We start from the raw sequence: 7,225 nt of genomic DNA, 5'->3' as shown, positions 1-7,225 counted from the left end.
ACCCCAGTGGTTATTATACCCAGGCCTGTGAGAAGGGTTAGGGCCTGACCCCAGCGGTTATTATACCCAGGCCTGTGAGAAGGGTTAGGGCCTGACCCCAGCAGTTATACCCAGGCCTGTGAGGAAGGTTAGGGCCTGACCCCCATGGTTATATCCAGGCCTGTGAGAAGGGTTAGGGCCTGACCCCAGTGGTTATTATACCCAGGCCTATGAGAAGGGTTAGGGCCTGACCCCAGTGGTTATTATACCCAGGCCTGTGAGAAGGGTTAGGGTCTGACCCCAGTGGTCATACCCAGGCCTGTGAGGAGGGTTAGGGCCTGACCCCAGTGGTTATTATACCCAGGCCTGTGAGGAGGGTTAGGACCTGACCCCAGTGGTTACACAGGCCTGTGAGAAGGGCTAGGGCCTGACCCCAGTGGTTATTATACCCAGTGGTTATACCCAGGCCTGTGAGAAGGATTAGGACTTGACCCCAGTGGTTATTATACCCAGCGGTTATACCCAGGCCTGTGAGAAGGGTTAAGACCCGACCCCAGTGGTTATACCCAGGCCTATGAGAAGGGTTAGGACCTGACCCCAGTGGTTATTATACCCAGGCCTGTGAGGAGGGTTAGGACCTGACCCCAGTGGTTATACACAGGCCTGTGAGAAGGGCTAGGGCCTGACCCCAGTGATTATACCCAGGCCTGTGAGAAGGGTTAGGACCTGACCCCAGCGGTTATTATACCTAGCGGTTATACCCAGGCCTGTGAGAAGGATTAGGACCTGACCCCAGCGGTTATTATACCTAGCAGTTATACCCAGGCCTGTGAGGAGGGTTAGGAACTTAACTGTTTGTTTCTCATGTTGTGCTGCTATAAACTCTGTGATGGAAACCCGCAAGAGTTCTTCTCTGGGTATCACTCTCAATTTTAGGAAAAAGAACATCAGGGTAGCAAGCTTCTTAATAACTAGCAAGTCGCCCCATGTGGTGGGGCGCCAGAGGGTGTAGAAGGCTCCAGGAGCCTGCGAAAGGACACATATGAGGAGACAAGGAGAGCCAGATGGGTGGAACAGGTAGAGGGAAGAAGTGGCTTGTTGAGGTTAGGTCTTTTCCTATGCATTGTGACATTGAATACTGCCCCAAGGCCTAGTTACTCCCAGGGGCAAGAGAATCCTAACTACATCAAGTAATGCTTTGTGACCTTACTCCTTAATTTAAAACTAGCTACTGGCTAAATAAAGATGTCAACGGCCTATTACTGGACAAAAGAGAGATAGGCAGGGTCTCGGCTCCCAGACTTGGGATCTGAAGACACTCCAGGTCAGTTGGGTGAAAAGGTGGGTGTCTGGGTCAGTCCAAGAAAAGGCAAATATATTTTGTGACTGGGATACTCTGTCTCCAAGAGTATCAGAGGGGTACCAGATGCCCAGTGGTGACCTCCTTGGACTCAGGGAAGTGTTTACCAACCTAAGGGGGGAACCTACCAAATCGCCGATGGTAGACTGGATGCCAAGCCATCAGTAGGCCAGAAGGTGAGTCTGTTGTGGGTGGTCTGGAGATGAGAGATAGAGTCCTGGTGCAGCTCACACACGGAGGGGAAGCCCAGGCCCAGGAAAGCCTATCCAAGTTAAGACAGCAATGTAAGTGTTACAGGTCTGAGGGGAGAGAGTTCCCTGGTGCAAGTGGTGCAGCTCTGAAGGGAACCGGGTCCTGGAAGTCACACAGCACAACAAAGCTCACCCAAGAGATTTACTGGGAAAGACACAAGAGGGTGGCTGCCTCTGCCCAGGTAAGAAGCAGCAGAGTTGGTGGGGGAGGCTTGTGTACAGTTTCTTGGGGACAGAGTTTCCCAGGGTGGCAATTTCCAGGGTAGGGATTGCTGAGATCTTGAAGTCCTGATCTTGGGTAGGCTCAAAGACTGGTGGGTTTTCTTTCTTCCTTCCTTCCTTCCTTCCTTCCTTTCTTTCTTTCTTTCTTTCTTCCTTTCTTTCTTTCTCTCTTTTTATAGATTTATTTAGGCCAGGCGGTGGTGGCACACACCTTCAATCCCAGCACTTGGGAGGCAGAGGCAGGTGGACTTCTGAGTTCAAGGCCAGCCTGGTCTACAGAGTGAGTTCCAGGATAGCCAGGGCTATACAGAGAAACCCTGTCTCAAAAAAAAAAAAGATTTATACCCTGCTCACTCTGGCCCAAAGATTTATTTATTATCATACATAAGTACACTGTAGCTGTCTTCAGATGCACCAGAAGAGAGCGTCAGATCTCATTACGGGTAGTTGTGAGCCACCATGTGGTTGCTGGGATTTGAACTCAGGACCTTCAGAAGAGCAGTCAGTGCTCTTACCCGCTGAGCCATCTTGCCAGCCCCCCCCCCTTTTTTCTACTAGGTTTTCTAGCACAAGGATTAGTAGGGTTTTGTTTGGTTGGTTGTTTTTTTGTTTTTTTGTTTGTTTGTTTGTTTGTTTTTGAGCTCAGGAATTGGTGAGTTTTCAAAACACAGAAGTGAGCTCAAACTTTTTACCCTTTACCAAATGCTACTGAGAGGTCTACAAAGTTCAGTAAAATGAGATCATTGGTCTTAGCCAGAGGGTATCAGACAAAAAGATGGAGTGGGGTGAAGGTGGGAGGCAAGCTGGGCTACCATATTGCATAATAACATGAGGCATCTTTCAAATTATGGTCCAGGAGACACCGTTAAAAAGCATCATTCCTCCCCCTTCTCAGAGGAGAAAGGGAGGGGCTTCCTGAGGGGGTACTGGGAGGAAAGAGGGGCTGCGATCAGGATGTAAAGTGAATAAATAAATAAATTAAAGGGGAAAAAGGATCATTCAGGCATGGTGACAAATGCCTTTCATCCTTGCACTCTGGAGCCAGAGGCAAGTGGATCTCAGAGTTTGAGGCCAGCCTGGTCTACATAGTGAGTTCCAGGATAGCCAAGACTACATAGACTTGTCTCTAAATAAATAAATAGAGTTAATTAATTTAAAAGACTGTAATGTTCCAGAGGCACACAACGAAGAACCTGATGAAGATACAATATCTGATGTAACCATTTAGTAGCACAGCCTTGGAAGGTAACTGCCCATGCTCAGACTCCACTTCTGTTTCCAGCTGACAGCTTCTGTTTCCAGCTGACAGCTTACACTCAGGGCTGAGGTTAGCTCAACGGGAGAGTGTTTGCCTAGCAGTGTGAGGCCCCACGCTCCATCCCCAGTGCCTGCCACCATACAATGTGAATGAACTTGATCAAGTTACTCAAGCCTTTTACATGTCATCATCCAAATCTGTAAAACCAGGACTTTATATTCTTTTTAAGATTGTGAGTTTGTGTTCGAGCATGTGTACGCGCGCATGTGTGTGTGTGTGTGTGTGTGTGTGTGTCCACCCGAGGAGGCCAGAATAGGGCGTCAGATCCCTTGGAGCTAGAGCTACTGAGAACTGAGGTACTGAGAACTGACTCCAGTCCTCTGGAACAGCCACAAATGTTCTGAACCCTGAGCCATCTCTCCAATCCGCCGCCCCACCTTCCCCACCCCATCCCCCACCTCTTTTTTTAAGAGACAGAGTCTGTCTGTGAAACCCAGATTGGCCTTGGACTCATGAACTTTCTGCCCTGCATCTGGACAACTGGGATTAAAGGTGTGTGCCACCATACCCAGTTTAGCAACAATAGAATTCTGGTGAGCAGCGAATAAAATCCGTCTAGCGGAGGCTGGCGGCAAGGAGACTACAAGTTCAGGGCCAACCTGGAAGATTTAGTAAGACATTCTCAAAGTAAATAAAATGTGAACAGAAGGCTGGAACACAGCTCAGTGGTAGAGCACTTGTCTAGCATGTACAAGGCCCTAGATTTCATCTCCAGAACTATATTTAAAATCTCCATAAAGTTTATGATGCACAGTAGGCATTCAATAAATATCAATCGTGTACTTCTGTTTGGCTTAGATATTTCTGTTGTTGTTAGTTTCATTTTTTACTGCTTCTGTTTTGGTTTTGGTTTTATTTTTCTTCTTCTTCTTCTTTTGAGACAGGCTTTCAGGGTTTCAATGTATCTCTGTACCCCTGTATCTTATTATGCAGATCAGGCTGGCCTCAAACTCAGAGAGACCTGCCTGCTTCTACCTTCCAAGTGCTGAGGATTAAAGGTGAGCACCACCATGCCTGACTTAGGTACTTTTGAAAAGCAATCTAGCAAACAAACTGCTCAGTATTTACTCTGAGTAAATAGTAAGAAGCTTATTATGAAACAGGAGAGAAATCAGCAAGAGCTAGCAGAAGCTATGAAATGGAAGCAAAGCCATGCTTTCTTGTTTGGGTTTGTTGCTTGTTTTTGAGTTTGACGGTGTAGAGATTGAACCAGGACCTTGTGTATGCTAGGCAAGTGTTCTTGCCCTGTTTATATTCTCAGGCCTAGTTTTTCTTTTCTTAAAAGACTGTGCAAGGCATGGTGGCCAGTCTGGTCTACAGAGTGAGTTTCAGGACAGCCAAGACTACACTAAGAAACCATGGCTTGAAAAAACCAAAGGGAAGAAAAGAAGAAAAGAAAGACTGTGGGATCTTTTGTTGTTTGTTTGTTTTTAATACAAGCTTTAGGCTCTTGGAAAATATGCACAGGAAGTACAATGATCTCTTGAGCTCTTCCTGCTCCATCTTGCACACAGCTTCCCCACTTACTAACATGGCCCATTGTGCAAGACATTTGTTCTAGCATGACACTGCCTAACAGAGTTTACGTTAGGGCTCTTATGTTGTGTAGCTCTATGAATCAGGAAGCATGTAAATGTACCATCAGTGTAATAGAGGCACAAATTTTTCCTCAAACCACTTTAATAAGGGTTCAACCTCCCCTCTAGCCCACCATCCACCGGAGGTAGTAGAGGTAAAGGTTATTAGGATACAGGGGAAGTGGACCTGCTCAGAAATAGTTCCTTGGGGTGATTCCAATCTTCGCTGTTCTCAGTCCAGTTCACTAACAAACACCACACACAAATCAGCAGCTGCAGTCCAGTCCACTTGGCAGACAGCACACACGAATCAGCAAGGGCAGTTCAATGCAGAGGAAACCTCGAGGCCTACCCATCTGCCTGAGTCTACAGAAGTGGCAAGAAGCCACAGGAACCTCACAAGAAGTTCTTTGGTGAGTTTCTCTCTATGAAGTCACTGCAAGCGAAGCTCAGTAATGCAATGTAAGACAAACCTGTGTGTGTGTGTGTGTGTGTGTGTGTGTGTGCGCGCTATCGGCAAAGACTAGCAAGGCCGAGCAAGGTGAACTACTTACTGCTCAAGCTCCCACTGTCTGTGAGGTCATATTTATATTCTTTCTAAACATCACATATCCTTGCGTGTGTCTGCTACAGCAAATCATCCTCTCACCTGTGTCTGCTTCAGCGAAACATTCTTTCCCACGTCTGCTTTAGCATGGGTGAAAATCTTTTCACCCATGTGCCCCAGCAAACATCATTTGATCTAACTGACTTTCCAAAGAAACCAGAAGTTTCCACTTCAATATAGTATCACAGGAATAATTTCACTGCCTTAAAAACCCCTTCTAGCCACCTATTGACCTTCCTTTCTCCAGGCTCTTGGGACCACCTAATTTTTTTTTAAAAAAAAATATTTTTAAAAAGTTTTTATTTATGTGTATATGTATGTTGGCACCCTTAAAAGGCCAAAAGAGGCCTTGGATCTCCTGGACCGAACCTCTGAACCTGCAAGCCAGCCCCAATTAAATGTTGTCCTTATAAGGGTTGCCTTGGTCATGGTGTCTGTTCACAGCAGCAAAACCCTAACTAAGACAAAAACTAAAACAATCCAAAAACCCAAAAGCCAAACCAAACAAATGGGGGAAAAACTGACTGAAAAGTGGACCAAAGACCTTAACATTGTACCTGAGAGGAAAGACTCTTCACACCATAGATCCTCAGGAGACACCCTAGCACATCTCTCAGGAAGGCCAAAGGCAGTTAGTTGTAAGCCGGCCATGATAGTAGGAACAAAACCAATTACCACAAGATCAGTTCAAAAGTCCTAATATTTTTAATGCTTATGTAGCTTTGTTTTATCCAGAATGTCACCAAGTTGGAATCGCGTAGTATGTAGCCTTCCAGACTGGCTTCTTCCACTTCTTCCACACAGTCATACATTCATGGTTCTTTCTGATTTCTCATTGCTCGCCAGCTCCTTTCTTTTACTGAATGATACTCCATCTGGATAATTCACAGCTCACCTATTGGAGGATGTGTTGGTTGCTTCCAAGTTCTCAAAACTACGAATAAACCCGATAAAGCTTGTGCATGCAAGTTTTTGTTCCGACTTAGTTCTCGGGTACTCACTTGAGTAGATACCAAGTTTGTCAGTGTGGAGGCGGGGCAGAGGGTGAGAGGACTGTACCTGGCGAGCTGCCTTCCAGAGAGGTCAGTTTGTACTGCCATGAGCAGTGGAGTCCCTGTACGAGAGCTGCTGTAGCTCCACGCCCCTGTTAGCTTTTGGTGGTGTCGGCACTCTGGACTTTGGCCTTCCTGGTAGATGTGCTAGGGTGTCTCATTGCTTCAGTTTGTATTTCACTGAGGATCTATGGTGTGGGAGGTCTTTGGCCCGCTTTTCAGCCAGATTATTTTTTCCATTTGTTTGGTTTGACTTTTGGGGTTGTTTTGGGTTTTTGTATTGTTTTCATTTTTGGTTTGGTTTGGTTTGGTTTGGTTTTTCAAGACAAGATTTCTCTGTGTAGCCCTAGCTGTCCTAGAACTAGCTCTGTAGACCAGGCTAGCCTTGAACTCAGAAATCCACCTGCCTCTGCCTCCCAAGCGCTGGGATTAAAGACGTGCGCCACCACTGCGTCTGTGCCCAGCTGTTTTCTTATTGCTGTTCTGAGAGTTCTTTGTCTATTTTACCACATGTCCTTTAGCAAGATACAACATTTGCAGAGACTTTCTCTAACCTGAGGCTCACACTTTCATTTTCATAAGTGTCTATCAAAAACCAGAAAATGTTAATGAAACCTGGCTTGCTAGTTATTTCTTTGAGCCTATGTGCCTTCACTGTCAGATCTAAAAGGTCATCACCAGACCAAAAGCCGTCTAAGTTTCCATGCTGTCTTGCAGTTTGATGTTTTGCATTGGGTTGTTAGTCTAAGTTTCTGTGGTGTCTTGCAGCTTGACGTTTTGCATTGGGTTGATAGTCTACTAAGTTTCTGTGCTGTCTTGCAGTTTGACGCTTTGCATTGGGTTGTTAGTCTACTAAGTT

This window comes from Mastomys coucha, unplaced genomic scaffold, assembly GCF_008632895.1.
Source record: "Mastomys coucha isolate ucsf_1 unplaced genomic scaffold, UCSF_Mcou_1 pScaffold20, whole genome shotgun sequence".
NCBI classification, from domain to species: Eukaryota; Metazoa; Chordata; class Mammalia; order Rodentia; family Muridae; genus Mastomys; species Mastomys coucha.
Note: the sequence above shows the minus strand (reverse complement) of the source record.